Below are 21,132 nucleotides of genomic sequence, written 5' to 3'. Positions count from 1 at the left end.
CAAGAGACCTTGAAGGTTTGTGTTTACTCATGAATATTTAAAAAGAATGTTAATAATTGGGGTTGTGATTGTTCAAGTAAATCTCTCGAATTTTTTGAAAAAACACGCTTGAGATTAAAGAGATGTTATGTGTTGAGGCTTTGTGTGTGAGACATATTGCCTGGGAGGACATCAGGCTGACACTATGTGTTTGATGTATATATCCTGATGTAGGGAGGGCGGCATTAGTCATAGAGCTCTGGCCTCGAATATGCACATGGATCCTTAGGTTGATGGTTAGCAAGTAAGCATGATGGAACCTAAAAAGGCTTAAAGCTTTAGTCCATCTTAGTCCTACCCGAATAGATTTCCCTGGTCAAGAATCTAGTCTGTGGCATCATGAGTGCCTAAATTGTTGGAGGAACTTGGATAGATTGCCCTGGTTAGGAATCTAGTCCATGGCATTGTGATGCCTAAATTCTTCATAATTCATATGTTTTGAGATCTTCCTTGTACTTTTTATTTTGAACACTCCCTAGTCAAGAGGGAGTGTTGAACAATGTAATTAGGTCTCGTCTTCATAAAATGTAATTGAGTCATAATGAAATGTATTTGTCAAAAAAATGAAAAAGATATTATTATTATTATGACTTATTAAAGCATGGGTTTCATGCTTGGGTCATAATGTTTAGTTCAAAGTCCCCATTGAAGAATTCAAGGATTTATTCTGAGTCATTAGAGTCATTTTCCATTAAAAGAGACCCTTCTTGGGCTTTTGAATCATGTAAAAAGAATTAATATTGAGTCAAATACGCTATTTGTCCCTCCACACCAAGTCGGCCTCAATATAGGTAATTCGACCTCATTAGAAGCCTGTATATACAAGCAGTTCAAATTCATTCGAAGCACACTCTCTCACACACACAAGTTCGATATCCAAAAGAAAGAGCTGGGAAAGTGAGAAGTAGGAAAAGGAAGCTAAAAGAAGTGTGAGGTTGGAGAAGATGGGAGAAGAAGGCAAGATCAAAATTTTGGGTTATCTATCTCTCTCTCGTGTGGATTCCTCTAGGAGATCGAAGTCTCTTTTGATAAGTCAAAGGTTTTGTTGTTGTTGTTGCCAGTTGCTAGATCAAAGTTGTTACTAGGTCGAAATTGCTACAAAAGGGTTATCATCTACAGGAAGGAATAAAGGGATGACTTGGTGTGGAGGAAGTTTTTGTCTAGGTCAAGAGTCTTGGATTATCTCAGGAAGTTATTAAGGAAGATTTGTTGACTTGATTTTCCCCTAGATATTGGTTTTTCCCTAGTTGTCCGCCTATATATGGTGTTTGTGATATTTCTGCTATTGTTTTGGTAATTACTTGATGAACTAAAAGATAAAAGAAGAATATAAAGATAAGAAAGTCACAAGTAATTATCTATATAAAGAAAATATTTTTTCCTTTCTGATTTTTTAACATGTCTTAGTGTAGTAGGAACCAAAAGTTTGTGGCATTGAGCTCGGAAAAGACAGAGTACAGAGAAGCTAGCATGGCCACATGCGAAGCTATTTGGATTCTGAAGCTACTAGTGAGTTTGTTTGGTCAAAGCAGGGAGGCGACCAATATCTACTGCAATAATTGCAGTTTCATCAAGCTCTCAAAGAATCTAGTGTTTCATGGTAGGTTGAAACATATAGACACACGATACCACTTCATCAGAGATTATGTGCAGCATGGAACAGTTTGGCTACAGTATTTTCCCATAAACATGTGACTGATTTACTCATGAAGGCTCCAAGGATAGTTGAGTTCATCTATTTCAAAGAAAAATGGGTATAGTGGAGAACACCTTCCTCACTAAGAGGGAGTGTTGATTTTTGTAGTAGAATTAGACAAGTGTTCTAGTCTCTAAGGTGTCAGAGAGGCTAAAGAACACAAGATATCCAAAACCGAGAAAGGGTTTCAAGAGAAAACACTTTGAAACCTCTAAAATAAATAAATTGATTAATAATTTAAAAAGTGCCTAAGTCTAACTTTGGAAAATTGATTAATTAATATGTATCAATTTAGGAAATCAGTTTTACTCTAGAGACTTCTGGAAAAATGACATTTGAGCCATCGGTCATGATTAGATCTTGGTCGTTGATGCTCCAACTAGAGGTTATAAGAGCAGTTCAAAGGCATTGGAGAAGATACATCAAGTGAGCTGTGATATCCCTCGGCTTAATGATGTCATTGTAATTAAATGTGCATAATTTTATTTTTTATTTAGGATGCTACATTAAAAGACATATGGACATTTAATTATCAGTAATTTTGTTGATAATAATTGTTTGTAAAGATGTAATTATGTTTTTATTTAAAAACACAAAAAAACAAAAACAAAAACAAAACTGAGAAATTAATGGTTGAGTACCGATGGTTGAAAGAGGAAGAAAAATTATTATCCATTAGCGAGTCTTAGGCAGCTAATCTAGGTGATTAGATTTAATTCAAAAATTATAATATTGGTTAATTAAATGTTTCCTATAAGGAAGGGAGATGTCCTCATAAGTGGGAAACAAAAGCTCATTAATGAGCAGTTAACTACCTGCCACTTGTTGATGAGGTTGAGGCAATTAATAGCCCCCCAAAGAGTGGTAAATGGATAATATCTATGAGAATTCTCTTATTTTTGTCTCAAATATTCTGAGAGTAGAATTGGAGAGACTGGAGAGAAGCAAAGAGGAATAGGCAGAGAGAATAATTACGGGCCTAAATTACTTAGGGATGATAGCAGTTATTGTGTCAAGGTTGGGAGGAGCCATATACTTGGCTCTTAATTTCGCAGGAAATTGTTCAAGTCGATGCATCTAACTCTAGTCTTTTCTTGTTGGCAATTAAGTGAAAAATTGTTGTATTCTATTTCTGAATTGGTTTACTATTCTACTGGGCAAATAGAATGAAGATTGGAAAATAGAATTGTTATGTTTTTAAGATTAGAATTGACTTTTATTATGTTTCACTTTTTATGACAAAAGTATCTAAAAAAAAAATCATATGATAGTAAAAATAGTATTTATTATGGAGACACTATTCAAATTAGTAAAAGATTACAAAGAATTTTAATAATGGAGTATGCTAAAGTTATAAGTCCTATGTTAGTCAAGTAGATAGCAGAGAAGAAAACATAGTGAACGCTTTATTACAATGAGGATACTCTATTACAATGAGGATAGTTGTAGAGAATTAGAGAATACATTTATTTATTTCTAAATGCGCTAAACATACAGGTATTACCTAAGTCAAGAGAATGGTAAATTTTATATAAAAATTCAAATCATTCCATTCATAAAAATCTCTTTATGTTTGTGATTGTTGTAAAGGCTACAACACCCTCCAAAATTTTGGCCAACACTTAAATTTCGGAGCCTACTGTGTATCCTGTGATCAATTGTTCCTTAGTCACTTACTGGTAAGTTGATGATCTTAAGCTCCTCTCTTCGATCTTAAGAGTCATTCACGCTTTTATCCTTATATAGTATGTGTCATATTTGGGCATGTGGATTATCGCTTGTCATGCAAAGGGAAGTTTCTTTTGCTTCAAGGGGAAATCTTTATGAGAATGGATTGTCCTCACCACACAGAAATGTTTCACACTCATCTCACGCACTCTTGCACAAGTGTCACCTTTATCCTCTCAAAGTCTATCATCGAAGCCGCACTTGTCGTAAGCTACCGCAAAGGTTGTTGCATTAAGCAAAGTATGTTTTTATATGTTTTGGATGGTCTATGTTGTATCACTAAGTGTTCAAGTGTGTGATCATAGTCAAGTTCTATCATTGTTCACATATTTCAATCGATCCCACACTTAAACAAACTCTGGAGTTTCCCTAGCAACCTAACCTCATCCAGCTTTCCCGAAATAAGCACTTCACGTCTGCAACCCTCAAAATTTTCCCTTGTCTATGGAATTGTACAATGCAAAGAAATATCAGCCTCTCTTGGCATCCAAAACTATGCAATGGCTTCCTCCAATGTCCTTCACTCAGCTGGAACCCATTGTCTCCTGAAAATGCATGGTTTTGTCCCTTAGGAATCTTAGTTGCCCATCCTGCAATTGCGCAGATGTGTCCTCCTAGGGCCTCATCCCACATCAGTCACTGCATCATGAAATTGCGTAGATGTGTCGTCCCATGGACTCATCTTGTAGCAGTCATTTCCCACTGAAACTGCGCAGATGTGTCTCTCATTGGTCACGAAGAAGAATGACATGCTAGATGAATCTCAAGGAACTGAGCAAAAAGATAAGTAGACCAAGGAACCTAGGGTATGATACAAGATCGGGACCGCATGAAGACTCCATCTGATGCATAACCCTTTGGAGGGTAGTTATGGAAAACAAAACACATATTTTGAAATTCACCTCATAGTGTAGCATGAAGGACTTCTTATCATTGTCATATCATTATGTCTTCAATGACATGCATGGTTGCAAGCACTAACATTCATTCCATGTGTTTCCTCCAAGTGTTTTGCTCCCTTTCGCTTGTTCGATCAATTGTTGTCTTTTGACGTGTTTGGTTGTTATGGCATGTTTGCGGACCTTTCTGGTGACCTTGAAGGTTGGTCTTTGTGTATACGATTTTTCATAGACATGTAAACACCTATTGCACTCATACACAAACTTTTAAGCATTTTCGCATAAGTTTTGTCACAGTCATTCCAAGGTCTATGTCAAGTGTCACGCTTGTCATTTTTAGATCTAGACAGTCTCACAAAGGGTAATTCTTTGTCTTGTTGATCCGATTGTCTATGTTGTCATGTCGTCAAAGTATCCTAAGTGTGTGATCACAATGCCAAGTCCCTCACAAGTTCACTTGCCTCCTACACTTAGCCATTTTCCTGAAAATACTTTTGACCTAACAACTCCACTTCACCAGACCCTGATTGGCTGCACTGGACAGTCTCAACACTCAGTGATGTTGCTCTGTTTCGTGGAAATTGGCAGTGCGCAGAAACTAACCTGCAAGACAGTTGCACTGCGCAATCCCATAGTTGAGCAGCATGCCTTCCTTGCGCAGAAGCTACCTCAAGCCTGACCTGAACTGTGCATTTCTCAGGATCAGTCATCAAGCCTCCTCCCTCACTATTGGAACCCCGCAATGCACAAAGACCTGAGCCTACTTTGCCTCCCAGAACTACGCGGAGGTGTCCCCCCAGTGTCCCCCCTCAGTCGGGACTCACTACTCCCAGAAACTACTCAGTACTCTCCTATTTGGTCCCTCTGTTGCCCAGTCCTATCTTCCCTCAGAAAATTGTGTAGACCTACCTCCTAAGGTCTCACCTTGCAACTACCACTTATGATCTCAACTGTGCAATCCTGCCTCCCAGTGGCCTCTGCGCAATTTTTTCCAGTAGTGAAGATTGTGCTCAGGAGTTCCTCAGCCAATCTTGAGTTGCACTATGCGCAATATCTGTGACCAGTCTCCCTCCCTGTCACCTGAAACTGCACAATGTGAAGTGACTGGGCCTTCTTTCCTAGCCTGTAACATGTCTCGAGCTCATTTAATGGATAACAGTGCATCATCTTAGTCTAGGGATTTTTGGATTTGATGTCGTCCCATCATGAGTGAATTGCAAGAACAAGTACATTGTTAGACCATGGAAAGACAATGAAGAAGGATAAGGAGGAGCGAACATGCTTGAAGACTCACATACAGTTGGTCCAACAAATAAGATTATCATGAACAAGCAAAGGGAACACATGCATGCAACCACCTCTCAATCATTGAAGACCCTACATCGTCAAGCTATGTGGAAGAGAAGAGAGAGTGCATCCAAGAACACATCTATCACTCAACAACAATAGTGGCTTGACATTGCCACGTCTATAAACTAGTCCAAGTGTCACCTTTATCCTCTCAAAGTCTATCATCGAAGCCGCACTTGTCCTAGGTCACTTGACAAAGCACTTCATTTAGTTTTTATAGTAGACTAGTTGCAATTTCATTTTCAGTCTTAGTTTTTCATTTAGTTTTGTTGCAATTTCATTTTCAGTTTTTCATTAAGTTTTGATTCTGCAATAGACTAAACAATAGTTGTAATCTCATTTTCAGTATTTCATTTTAGTTTTGTTTTCATCATAGATAGCTGCAATTTCACTTTTAATATTTCATTAAGCTGATTAGACAGTAGTTGCAACTTCACTCTTAAGTTCCTTTAGTTCATGTTTTGGAAACAATCATAAGAGCAGAAATAGGAACTTTGTTTTCCTTTTCTTGACTAAACTTTACTTCCAAATCTGACTTTAAGCACTCTTAGTCCTCATTTCATTTCTTTAGCAGAAGTAGATTTAAGGTTTTTGTTAAATACATTGTACATCATTAGGGATTAAAGGATTAAAAACCCCAAAACAACTTAAAACTCAAAAACACTGAAGTAAGAAGGGCCATCTAGCACATATAGTGCACTACACTTCATCAGTTTACGATACCTAGATTGATAATTTATGTAGAGCAATTTAGGACACTAAATTGACCAAACAATTAGTTCCAAACCATGGCATGTAGTTGAAGTATAAAAGTATGTGTTTCTTGTTTGTGAACCTAACTAAGTTTAGGTATTTGATGTCTAATGCTTCCTTTATTATATGATTTTGATATAGTTAACTTCATGCTTCTATATGTATGTATTTGGTTGTACTTGCTATCTAAGTTGTGCAGGTACATAATATTCAAGATAATGAAAATGTTCGTAAGTAAAGTTGATTTGATAAGCATGATGAAGGAATTTATATGAATGATGATGATCAAGAAGGATGGAAGCCATGAAAGGCTCTTTGATGTCATAGAAAATAAGTTGATCTCCTTAAGTTAAGAGGGAGCATGAATAAAGAAAGGAGTATATCTCCCAAGTTGAGAGGGAGGGCATACTATAGTCATGATGGATACCTTGAAGAAATTGGAGAATGCATATTAAGGTGTTGTTGAAAGAAGGAAAGTTGGATTTGGTTGCTATATGTGAAGTAGGAAGGAAGTTGAATGATTGAGGAAAAATTTGTCAATATTTGTTTGGAAAGCCTCGAAGTCCTACTATGATGAATTGTAAGGCAGCATCAAGATGTCAAGAGACCCCGAAGGTTTGTGTTTACTCATGAGTATTTCAAAGGTTGTTAATAATTGGGGTTGTGATTGTTCAAGTAAATCTCTCGAATTTTTTGAAAAAACACGCTTGAGATTAAAGAGATGTTATGTGTTGAGGCTTTGTGTGTGAGACACATTGCCTGGGAGGACATCAGGTTGGCACTATGTGTTGATGTATATATCCTGATGTAGGGAGGGTGGCATTCGTCATAGAGCTCTGGCCTCGAATATGCACATGGATCCTTAGGTTGATGGTTAGCAAGTAAGCATGATGGAACCTAAAAAGGCTTAAAGCTTTAGTCCATCTTAGTCCTACCCGAATAGATTTCCTTGGTCAAGAATCTAGCCTGTGGCATCATGAGTGCCTAAATTGTTGGAGGAAATTGGATAGATTGCCCTGGTTAGGAATCTAGTCCATGGCATTGTGATGCCTAAATTCTTCATGATTCATATGTTTTGAGATCTTCCTTGTACTTTTTATTATGAATACCTCCCTAGTCAAGAGGGAGTGTTGAAGAATGTAATTAGACTTTTACTCGTAAAAATTCAACGGTAATTTAAACTCCTGCTATCTATATATATATATATATATATATATATATATATATATATATATATATATATATATATATATAAGACTTTTACTCGTATATATTCAACGTTAATTTCAGACTGGAGAATACAACTACAGTTAGAAATAATTTTACCCTCACCTCTGGCGAAATTTTGACACATTTCAAGTGAAACCCTTAAGGGCTCGACAAAGTACAAAGTCAACGGCCTTTGTATAATAGATGGAGGTATTATATCATAGGGGAGAAAATAAAATCCATCTATTCGTATTGTGCTAATGAAAATGGCATAGATATGTTCAAAACAAGGTTGAAAACTCTAGTCGTATAGTGGCATAACCAAAGAGAGTAAATGAGAAATGAATTGGTGAAACGAGAAATTAAGCAAGGTAATTAACTCAATAGTGAGCCCTAATTCCTTTACAATCATGGATCTGGAAATAAACAATCTGAGTCATTGATTAAGTCATCCTAGTACAGTACATGTGGCAATAGGATGAAATTCCTACTCAAACATGGAACAATCCAGAAGTGATATGGTGATATATCAAATTTAATCGTATTATAACACATTTGAAAGGGAACGATATGAGCCAATATCATATATTATGTCCATTCAACATAAATCAACAAATTCGAGAAGCTTCTATAACAAAAATACGTTGTAAACAATATTAAACCCTTAAAGGATTGTAAATAATTGAAAGGTCATCGTATCATGGAAAAAATCATGACTAGGCACTTGTGACAATGTTATATACATAGCTAATAATGTGAAAATGGACTAAAGTCCAACATTTCGTAAAAGACATAAGAGAACCTCATAATAAACTAAGAAATAATATTCCACATAGAACATCCAAACGAGAGAATCGGAAAGGTCATCGTATCATGTAAAAAATCATGACTAGGCACTTGTGACAATTTTATATACATAGCTAATAATGTGAAAATGGACTAAAGTCCAACATTTCGTAAAATACATAAGAGAACTTCATAATAAACTAAGAAATAATATTCCACATAGAACATCCAAACGATAGAATCGACACATAAATGATTTGATTGTCAGAAAAAGGAAAACATACCACATTTAAGATAATGTGTAAGTTTTAGCCCCACGGGGGTAGGCGAGTTGGTAATCACCATGCGGTGAAGTTAACTTCATAATAAACTAAGAAATAATATTCCACATAGAACATCCAAACGATAGAATTGACAAATAAATTATCAAAGGTTTGATTGTTAGAAAAAGGAAAACATACCACATTTAAGATAATGTGTAAGTTTTAGCCCAACGGGGGTAGGCGAGTTGGTAATCACAATGCGGTGAAGTTCGTTAGAAAGGCGGGCTTTGTACTGAAGGTCGCGAGTTCAAATCCCTTGAACTAACTCAGAGCTGTGGAGAGAGGTGGGCGCATGCTCTCAGTGGTTATAGAGGTAGCGGTCAGAATCGACCCCGTGTAACGAGAGTCACGAGGCTGCCCCTATTGCCAATTCCATTGTATCAAAAAAAAAAAAAAAAAAGATAATGTGTAAGTTTAAATATGGTAATGTTTGTTATCACTAAAAAATGATCACCTGGCCATTTCTAACTAGGTGGATCAAAATACACCATGTAAATTTAATTTTACCATAGTAAAATCACTTTATAATAATTATTCCTAGAGAAAATTAAATAAATAATGATTTATCTAATTATTCTCATGGAGTTTTTTATTTAAATCTGAAAATAATTTAATAAAAGTGGTTTATTAAATTATTTTCCATAGTGAAAGTGATTTTACTATGGTAAAATTAAATCTACATAGTGTATTTCGATCCACCTAGTTAAAATGGCTAGGTGACCATTTTTTAGTGATAACAATGTTGTAAATATAAGAAGTAAGCCTTATGGCTTAATAGATATGGCTATATATATATATATATATATATATGATTGAGTTGAGAACCCTTTTCATAATAAACCTTTGGGAGTAAGCTTTTATGAAGGGCAATGGATGTATAGTTGGTATATAAATTAAGAAGTCCTTTGGGTACGAACTCTAGAATTAGTTCTCAATACAAATCAATACAAATCTTTAAGATAATGTGTAAGTTTAAATATGGTAATGTTGTAAAGATAAGAAGTAAGCCTTATGGCTTTATATATATATATATATTATATATATATATATAGAGAGAGAGAGAGAGAACCTTTCTCATAATAAACCTTTGGGAATAAAATTTTATTAAGGGAAATGGATGTATAGTTGGTATTTAAATTAAGAAGTCCTTTGGGTAGGAACTCTGGAATTGGTTCTCAATACAAATCTTCAAGTGCTGGTATAAGAAATGATAATACTTTGACATATGTAATAACTATAAACATTTAACAATGAGTCATGGAATACCACATATTTAAAGGTATTATTATTAGGACTAGTCATGGATCCACAGATTGATAACTATTATAAATAGAGACTTGGTGGATAATTGATATTATGTCTTCAAAAAAAAAATGGAATGTTGAAGGGTCTTTACATGAGCAAGGCAGTACGAACTATCCAGTTCACAGTGTTTAACAAGGTGCAGTTCAAACCAAGGGAGAGATCGTAGCAAGGGTTTGCAGCAGTGAGAATTTCTAGAAAAATTATCAGGAGGTTTTCTAGTGATCCAATGTTAGGACAAGAGGTTGACTTATTAGGTAAAGGTGGTTGTATTCTACAGTGCGAGTTGCCTAGTATTCCAATACAAGTTGCCGAAAGAAGGACCGATTCAGTGGTTAGTGCCTCGATCTGTCCCGAGAGGCAGGGGAGGCATGAAGACTTGTCTGGAGGAGTTATATACATAACTAATAATGTGAAAATGGACTAAAGTCCAACGTTTCGTTAAAAGACATAAGAGAACTTCATAGTAAACTAAGAAATAATATTCCACATAGAACATCCAAAGGTTAGAATCAACACATAAATGATCAAAGGTTTGATTGTTAGAAAAAAGGAAAACATACCACCTTTAAGATAATGTGTAAGTTTAAATATGATAATGTTTCTTATCACTAAAAAATGATCACCCAGCCATTTCTAACTAGGTGGATCGAAATACACCATGTAGATTTAATTTTACCATAGTAAAATCACTTTCACTGTGGAAAATAATTTAATAAACCACTTTTATTAAATTGTTTTCTGATTTAAATAAAAAAAATGCCATGAGAATAATTAGATAAATCATTATTTATTTAATTTTCTCTAGGAATAATTATTATAAGAAATAAGCCTTATGGCTCAATCTTTTATATATATATATATATATATATATATATATATAAGATTGAGTTGAGAACCCTGGTCATAATAAACGTTTGGGAGTAAAATTTTATGAAGGGCAATGAACGTATAGTTGGTATATAAATTAAAAAGTCCTCTAGGTACGAACTCTAGAATTGGTTCTCAATACAAATCTTTAAGATAATGTGTAAGTTTAAATATGGTAATGTTGTAAAGATAAGAAGTAAGCCTTATGGCTTTATATATACATATATATATATATTGAGTTGAGAACCCTTCTCATAATAAACCTTTGGGAGTAAAATTTTATGAAGGGAAATGGATGTATAGTTGGTATTTAAATTAAAAAGTCCTTTAGGTAGGAACTCTGGAATTGGTTCTCAATACAAATCTTCAAGTGTTGGTATAAGAAATGATAAGACTTGACTTGTGTAATAACTATAAACATTTAACAGTGAGTCATGGAATACCACATATTTAAAGGTATTATTAGGACTAGTCATGGATCCACATATTGATAACTATTATAAATAAAAACTTGGTGGATAGTTGATATTATGTCTTCAAAAAAAAAAAATGGAATGTTGTCTTTACATGAGCAAGGCGGTACGAACTATCCAGTTCACAGTGTTTAACAAGGTGCAATTCAATCCAAGGGAGAGATAATAGCAAGGGTTTGCAGCAGTGAGAATTTCCAGAAAAAAATTATCAAGAGTTGTTCTAGTGATCCAATGCTAGGACAAGAGGCTGAATTATCAGGTAAAGGTGGTTGTATTCTACAGTGCGAGTTGCCTGGTATTCCAATACAAGTTGCCGAAAGAAGGATCGATTCAGTGGTTCGTGCCTGGATCTAGTCTCGAGAGGTAGAGGGAGGCAGGAAGACTTGTCTAGAGGAGCTTTCGGGGCATAGTGAAATTCCCAGAGGTTGCAGTGTCCATTTCTAGCCAATGGTGCGAGTGTCAAGGAGGAGTGTGAGTGGCCAAGGAGAGACCAAATCGATTTTCTCAGAGGGAAAAGAATTTTTCTAGTATTTTTCTAGTCGAGACAAATTGTCAGAGGCTTGCAAGTTGGGCATCCAATTGTAATTCTCTATTTTTTCTACATAATAATAAGACCCTTAAATATTGCAATGGTTTTCCTTTTGGGGTTTTTCTTTTTGGGGTTTTTCTAGGGAATTTTGTCCAAAAATAATGGAGTCTACTTTTATTTTGTGTGCATCTATTTCTCAGTTCCAATTTTATATTTCCGCAGCGTAATTTTATTGTGAAGAATTGCATTCATTATTTTGCGTAATAACAATGTAGAAGAAAAGTAAACTATTAAAGCCAGGAGAATAATATCTAGTTACTAAAATTCAAGGAATTCTAACAAAAATAAATCAAAGATTGAAAACTTGTATCTCAATTTAATAACCATCTTGTCCTTTCCTCTTTGTCTATCAAATTGTAAATTTTCCCAACATGTATATGCACACCCTATTAACTTTGTGTTTGCAATCTTTACATGTTGAAATGTTGTTGCATATCTTCAATATAATCCAACAACACGTCTAGATTGAAACTCTCAAAATACAAAGGCATATAATTTTATTATTTTTCATTCCATCATTTCCTCTTTCCATGGGTTTCTTATTGAAACAAAAGGTTCCTCTTCACCATCACTCTCTTCATCCACATTTCTAGCATTCTCCTCTATTAGGCCAAAACTCTATAGCATTCAATCGCTTCAACATGTTGAAATATGTAACCAGGTTCGGTCTTCATAATGACAAATGTAATCATGATTTTATATATTTGACATAATGAGAAAAATAAATTTAATATTGTTAATCTTGAGGTATGTGTTTCATGCTCAAGGAAATTTATTTTATAGTTCAAGCTCCCATTGTGAGCTTCTAGGGCTTGTCATTGAGTCTACAAGTCAAGAAAGTCATTGTCACATATTGAAGACCCATTTGGGCACGTTACATATTGTAAAGAAAATTTGAGTGAAAAGACCCTCCAAGACCTCGACATGATGCAATATTCAAGTTGGCCTATTCAAATGATCAAATCAGCCTACACTCATGGACAAGTCAGCCTAATAAGAGCAATTCGGCCCAATAAGAAGCCTATATAAAGGAGACCTCGACCTCACTTGAAGAACAAACTTCACACACTCAAGTTCGATCACAAGGAAGAAAAGAAGTGCGAAGAAGAAGAGAATGAAGGAGGAAGATAAAGTCGAGATTTTGGGATTGTTTATGGGCTAATACTCTCCACACGTGTGAAGAAACTAGGGCTCCTATTGTCGCAGAAGAAGTCGAGTTGCAGAAGTGAAGTTAGGTCATCAAGCAGAGCTATATGGAAATTGAATTCTCTAGGAGAGAGAATCCACCCAAGTGAAGAAGAAAGGAGCAAGAATACACTAACATTTCTCACACTTGCAACGGTTAGAGTTTCTCCTACAGAATTTGTTAGGAAGGTCGAAGTTGCAGAAGAATCTATTGGGTAGTATGAAGTTGCAGAAAAATATGTTGGGCAAGTCGAAGTTGCAAAGGAATCTGTTCGGGTGGTTGAAATTGCAGAAGAAGTTGTTGAAAGAAAGGTTTGACTTGGTCTTGGTGGGTCTTGGTGAAGGGTTAAAGGTCTTGGAATTTGTCAATTAAAGGCTATAAGAAGAGAAATAATTATGGTGGGTTTTCATCTCAAGTTGAAGAGGTTTTCACCCTAGTTGATCACCTACATCTTTTGTTCTATTGTCTCATTGTTCTTTATGTTTTGGTAGTTGTTTGATGATAGAGAACACTAATTATAATCAAAGAAAGAAGTATAACAATAAAAGTAAAAATACATCACAAGCAATTATCAAGAAGAAGAAAAATATCCTACACTTGTTGCCCCTAAATTTCTCAACATGGTTTCAGAACTAAGGTGGCAAGTCAAGAAAGGGAAGCTTAAAGAAGGACACTCAAGGGTCGAAGCACTAGAAGATCATCAAGAGAATAAACCATCAAGGACCACTCATCTCAAAACCACTACAAGAACTAGGATTGCATCATCATCCTGAAGGAAGTTACTAAAGAAGACCTCAAAACCCTAGTTCATTAAATGAAGAATTCTACACTTGAAGTATTCTTGGGAACCTCGCACAATCAACACCTTGAGAACAAGGAGACCTCAAAGACCCTACTCTAAGCAAGAAGAACTACAAATTGGAGCATCTTGAAGCCCTCTACATCAAAGAAAAATCAAGGAGAAGGCATTGAAACAAGGTTATCTCCCTCTCTTTGAAGTATCACTTTTGAAGAAAGATATCTTCTATTATCATCTTCATCATCAAAATCAAGAAGGCAACAAGTTGAAGATATTGTCATCAAGGAGTATCTTCACAAGTAAGTATCTTTATGTCCACATCTAAACCTATCAAAATGTCTTTTTGCACAGAAAGAAACTATTTGGTTAGGGAATCAGACTTTCTTGCATGGAAGAAGAGGACAAATTTGATCCTCGTAGAATATGAAGTCATGAATCATGTTAAGGTCTTAATCACTAAACCTCCAAAGGAAGAAGCTCACGCTCTTGCAAAGTACATGAAAGGGGAAGTAAGGTCTCAAATGATTCTCATAGAATCCATTAAAGATCCCTTCATACCCTATGTATCAAAATTAGAAACATCAAAAGAAATATATGACAAACTTGTAGAATTATTCTCTGTAAGCACTGCAGGAGAAGTGATCTCATTAAGACAAGAACTCTACAAGATGAAGATATCAAAAGAAGAAGGAATAGCCTCATACTTTATGAGGGTGTCAAAAATTAGAGACCAACTACAAGAGTTGGGAAAAGTAATGTCTGATAAAGAAATGACAACTATAGTTCTCAATGTACCACCAGAGGAATGGGGCAACTTTACATCAAGCATCTATGGAAAGAAAGAGGCTACCCCATTCAATGAACTATGGTCACTATGTAAAATTGAAGAAACCAGGATAAAGGCAAAAAGTGATGTAGGATCAGACGAGCAAACACAATCATTTGTTGCTATGGCGAAAAGGAAAGCTTGGAAAATTTGGTCCTTGGAAAAGAAAGAAGAATATGGCGAAGGTTAAATGCTACAATTATCAAGAATATGGGCACTACAAGAGAAATTGAACCAAGCTCAAGAAGGACAACAACAAAAGAGGAAGGGAGGAAGCCCATATCACTGAAGAAGTGGAAGAAGCTGAAAAGAAGAAATCGAAGGAGCAAATGATCTCTACTATGATTGAGATATTCCTCAAGATTCTTTTTAATTCTTGTAAAATTTAATGGTAGTAAGCAATAGGAGCATGATAGGATGCATCATTTTAAGAGATGGCATCATAGCATATGATGGAAGCAAGAGATATGAAATCAAAAGAAGCTTGAAAGATAGTTGAAGTAGAAAATTGTGGCAGCCATATTTAGAAGGAAGTAGCTCTTGGTAACCTCATTAGAAGCATAAGTAGTACTTATGGGTAGAAGAAAGTCATAGAGTTTAGATCTCATCATATATCATTGGAAAGATGCATTTGCAGGATGAGGATAATCAAGATCCTCCATTGGAATCTTCATTAGTAGGTTCATCCCTTAGAAGAAGCAAGTGGCTCGAGAATTCCACCTTTGATGGGATTCAGTATTTGGAAGAATGATGATATGATGACAAAGGAATGCAGCATGTCAAGATGATTGAAGTACGTTTAATCAAGAGAAATAAGATGTTTAAGTTTTCTAGACGATCAAAACAAGAAAAAGGTATGTATGCATATGTTTAATAAATTAGGTGATGTCATCATATAGTTGAAGATAGCATGGATGGATACTCTATCTCATGAGTATGATCAAAGGAAAGGGTTCTCTTCTAGAAATGCATAAACGCATGGTTCACATATTGACTCGATCAAATCAACATAATATATCCTCATGTATGAGGTGGTTGACAAAATGAAGGAACTATGATTAGAAGTTCTTGGGAAGCAATATGCGAATAAAGAAAAGAAGAGATCGTGAAATATGCAACTATGGTCACCTAGAAAGGCAATAAACATCCCATAACCGTAACTAGAAGGATTGGCCATGATATCTCCATGAGAAAGATATGAGAACTTTGCTAAAGTCTAAAAAGATAGAAGACCCTTGAAATTGAATATCTTGGAGATGTGTCAATATGTGTGCAGGATGTTAATACTACAACAAGCAAATGTCATGATGAAAGGCCATCACAAAAGGTAATTTTATTTTGATGTTCATTTTGATTTTTGAACAATATCTGGATGGGCTAACACAGGACTACCGAAAGAGAATTGTGGATGTCATTTACAAATAAGTACTCATGTGGAAGGATGGAAGATCTTGAAAGATACATGATGTGGAAAAGGTAGTTGTATGAAGGAAAGCCATATATGGACTAGCAGATCACTTTCCGATGAAAGGAAGGATGACATGACTAACATGGTTCATGAAGGAAAGTGATGGATGGTCGATGCCCTACAAGATGAAGAAGATGAAATTCATGACATTGAATGAAGGAGCTTTACAAGCAGCTAAAGGTCCCATGATCTCCACCAAAGAAGAGATAGTTGCTACTGGAAATAGGTCCCTAGTTAAGAGGGAGCCTGGAAGCAAGTTTCTGGTAAAGAAAAAACTTGGAAAGCAAATCCGTAACTAAGGGGGAGTGTGGACAAGTCTGTGGTTGAGAGGGAACTTGGGTACATTCCTTTTATAGGAATGGGTACATTCCTTCATAGGAATGGGTATATCCTCCCTAGTTGAGAGGGAGAGATATGCACATCATTCTTGTCTTCACTTGGGAAGAAAAAATGGAGGATTGGGTAAGCATATGGCATCCAATACTCTTTGAAGACATGGTAGGGCATCCAAGATAAGAGTAATCAGAGAGGACCGATATTCTTTGAGGACAGGAAATCCAAGATAAGAATTGTCTGGGAAGGACATACCATGTGAACACCTAGGTGGGTTATGTTCCTTCAGAGACAATGATGAAGGTGTCTATAGATCATTTGTCTCACCAACATTTTGCTCTAATCTTGTGGAGAGATAGAGTTGTTAGTCAAGGCCTTGCTATGTGACAATGTTGGATGATATGATGTTAAACAAATGGGTTACCAATCTGACTCTTGTTATGAAAATTCTTCAGATTGAGAATGTCCAAGTACTTTGTATGGATTATGAATACCTCTCGAGTTAAGGAGTGTTGAAATATGTAACTAGGTTCTGTCTTCATAATAACATATGAAATCTTGATTTTATGTATTCGATGTAATGAGAAAAATAAATTTATTATTGTTATTCTTGAGGTATGGGTTTCATGCTCAAGGAAATTTATTTTATAGGTCAAGCTCCCATTGTGAGCTTCTAGGGCTTGTCATTGAGTCTACAAGTCAAGAAAGTCATTGTCATGTATTGAAGACCCATTTGGGCATTTACATATTGTAAAAGAAAATTTATTTAAGTCAAAAGACCCTCCAAGAATTCGTCATGATGCAACATTCAAGTCAGCATATTCACATGATCAAGTCAGCCTACACTCATGGACAAGTCTGCCTAATAAGAGCAATTCGACCCAATGAGAAACATGTATAAAGGAGACCTTGACCTCACTTGAAGAACACACTTCACACACTGAAGTTCGATCACAAGGAAAAAAAAGGAGTGTGAAGAAGAAGAGGACAAAGGACGAAGAGAAAGTCAAGTTTTTGGGATTGTTTCTGGGCTAATACTCTCCACACATGCGAAGAAACTAGGGCTCCTATTGCAGCAGAAGAAGCAGAGTTGTAGAAGTAAAGTTCATCAAGCAAACATATTTGGAAGTTGATTTCTCTAGGAGAGAGAATCCACCCAAGCGAAGAAGAAAGGAGCAAGAATACACCAACATTTCTCACACGTACAAGGGTTAGGGTTTTTGCAGAAGAATTTGTTGGGCAGGTCAAAGTTGTAGAAGAATCTGTTAGGAAGGTCGAAGTTACAAAAGAATCTGTTGGGGAAGTCGAAGTTGCAGAAGAATCTGTTGGGGAGGTCGAAGTTGCAAAAGAATCCGCTGGGGACGTCGAAGTTGCAAAAGAATCTACTGGAAGTCAGAGTTGCAGAAGTTGTTGAAAGCATGGTTTGACTTGGTCTTGGAGGGCCCTAATCAATAGTCAAAAGTCTTTGAATTTTTCAACTGAAGGTTTATAAGAAGAGAAAGAATTCTGGTGGGTTTTCCTCTCAAGTTGGAAAGGTTTTGGCGTCGATTGATCGCCCACATTTTGTCTTATTGTGTCATTGTTCTTTATGTTCTGGTAGTTGTTTGATGATAGAGAACACTAATTATAATAAAAGGAAGAAGAAGTAAATCAAGAAAAGTAAAAATACATCACAAGCAGTTATCAAGAAGAAGAGAAATCTCCTACACTTGCTGCCACTAGATTTCTCAACACAACATCTCTGCAACATCCCTATCAGCACTACAAGGCCAACCACTATCTCCTCCAATACAATGGATTCCCTTATATGCAACACTACTTCCTTTCAACCTTCCCTCCATAAAATCTCATTTTGCAATCTCCTCTACATGGCCACTCAACCTCTACCCAATATCATTATGTTTGACAATGTTGCTCTCTTATAACATCTACTTGATCGTCACCACTGGAAATGTGCCTCTTTCTAATAATTGTACCCAACATCATTGTTACTAGAGTTATCTATACTTTCCCTCCACTCATCCAAATGGTCTTTTGACTCTCATAGTAAATGATGTTTCAACCACTATAATTCATAATGCAAGCTTAAGCTTTAATACACTATCATATGTGAATATCAGACTTGCAAATCAAAGTGCATGTAGCTAAAAACAATAAATAATCTAAAATTCAAATCAACACCACATAAATTCACATAACATTTCTATTATATTTCTTAAGGATTTTAAATTCTCTTGAACTTATTATAACATTTTGGCAAGGCCAACACTGCACTCCTACAATTCTCCATGATCAAGAGTGTCTCCTACTTCATGTGAGCTATCACATTATTGGGTTGGGTATGTATTATATTATTTGCACAATATCATGTGTTGTACGAAAGCACTAGGGATTTCAGACCCCCTTGCAAAGACTTCAAAGGAAAATAAAAGAAAAAAAGAGCTATTTTTCATTGTTTTCAGCCCATGGTTTTCCAATTTGAGTTGTAATCTAACCCAAATTAATTGGCTAGGGTTTTTTATGCCACTTAATCCCATATATTGTATTGTAAATGATGAAATTGAAATAATGAAAGTTAAACGTGCAACTTTAAGCATTTGTTGGTTTTCCTAATTAAGTTTTTCCAAGGTAAATTGTCTTAGTATTGTTTGTGAAGTGATTATTTTCTTTTTTGTTTTATAAAGAATTTGTGTGCATTGTTTATTGTAGAAGTTTAGAACATATAGATATTTGGAGAGTAAAATCCTGAAATACGTGAAATTTAAGAATATTTACACGTAGTCTTCAAAAATCCATGTTTGTTTCATTCCAAATCCTTTTGTCTCTTGTGATAACAAAAAATATTGATTAATTTTGCTTCTGCAACTAAGAATCACCTCTTCAAATGCTAAATGCAAATTGAAAATGCACAGTTTTAATAATCAAAGCCCAATTGCAAAAATGAACATGTGAAATGAAATGTGAAAATGTTGCCACACATGGTCCAAGGTTTCTCAACAATCTTTAGACTAAATATTCTTCGATGATAACTTGTGGTTAAGTAGAGGAATATCTCATTTACAACATATTGAAAAATCAAAGCCAAAGTAATTGATTTGAAAATTTTGATGTTGCAAAAGATTAAAAAGCTAGGCTATTGTCCCTATTGAACCAAAACTCCAGAAAATTCCTCAAAATTTTGTTGAGGCTTGGAGATAACCTCTTCAACTCATTTTTTTTTCTGATGAAAATGTGTGGGAATGTGTGTCCTCCATCACATATCTAAATGTCAGAGCCAAATCCTAGGATTTGAAGTTGGCAAATGGATAAATGCTAGACGCGTATCTTTGCTAAAATCATGCTACGTGAATTTCCCAGCACATTCAATTCAAGGCTCAAGCACAATATTTAAGTTCAATATTTTCTAATCAAAATTTATAGCTAGGTACAAAAACATGTGCTCTGTAATATTTCCAAATTTCAAATTCAAACTCAAAAACTTGAGATTGTGGACTTGTAAAATATTAAATTCCAATTAATGCTACAATTTAAAAAGCATTTATTAAATCAAAGAAATTTCACCATAACCAAAATTTAAAACAACTTTCTTTTTTCAACCAATAATACTCTTGCGTCACATACAAACCATTGTGTGTATATATATAGTAATTGAAATTAAAAACCATAATAAAGCTTCGCAATCATTTGTAGACCATAACCATTTGTTTCAAGTTGACTTCTTATTGAATGTACTCATAAATAAGGTCATTAAATTGCTTTGCTTTGACCATTAGATGAACTCTCACATAGCAATATGAATTATTATTAAGAAAGTTATATATTTATAATTTCCTAAAAAAGTTACATATTAAAATTTCCTTATCATAGAAATATGGCCTTGATTAAAATATTATTTTTCAATAATACATTCACTTATTCTCATACAATGTAAAGCATATTATATATATATATATATATGATAGTCTCAACTTGCCACACTCTGCCCTACAATGAAAAGGAAACCAATAAAAAGTGATGTATCATAAACAACACTAAAGTAGAAAGTGAAAAAGGATAAACCACTACTTACAGTATGGTCAAGTGACGGGAGCAGAGAATAGGAAAATAGTCTTAATCCCGATTTCAGTTCAGCTAATAAGGCCATGTTACATGGTTTTAATTAATTTTAATGAAGTTAATGCTAGAGTTGGAAAATATATAGAATGGAAATAGTAACCAGTATGTAGCCATATTTATGTCGAAGATAAGTCCAAGTGGACAGTACGGATAACGTGTAACATAGAACATATTGTGATTATAATGGGAAAATCGAGTTACATAAGCTTCCATATTATCATGTTTGCAAAAAACAAAAGGCTTAAGAAAGATAATCTAAACATTTGCACATTATTCTCATCTCCACGAAAAACCATTACAATGCAGCAACAACTGTGGACGGTCTATCAATCCTTTTGTCTTAACCATATCAACTCAGCCTGAACACACCAAATTTACCATGGAAAT

General features: G+C 35.1%; 1 protein-coding gene across 1 annotated transcript in view; it reads right to left on the bottom strand.

Annotated features, from left to right (window-relative positions):
- The window catches only part of LOC149140384 (Transducin/WD40 repeat-like superfamily protein), a 264,051-nt gene that overhangs the window by 13,418 nt on the left and 229,501 nt on the right, over positions 1 to 21,132 (bottom strand). The gene's annotated exons all lie outside the window — the stretch shown is intronic.

This window comes from Pinus tabuliformis, chromosome X (genome assembly GCF_031772625.1).
Source record: "Pinus tabuliformis cultivar Carrire ecotype Pingquan chromosome X, CPIR1, whole genome shotgun sequence".
NCBI lineage: Eukaryota > Viridiplantae > Streptophyta > Pinopsida > Pinales > Pinaceae > Pinus > Pinus tabuliformis.
This window is presented reverse-complemented; position numbering and strand designations above follow the sequence as displayed.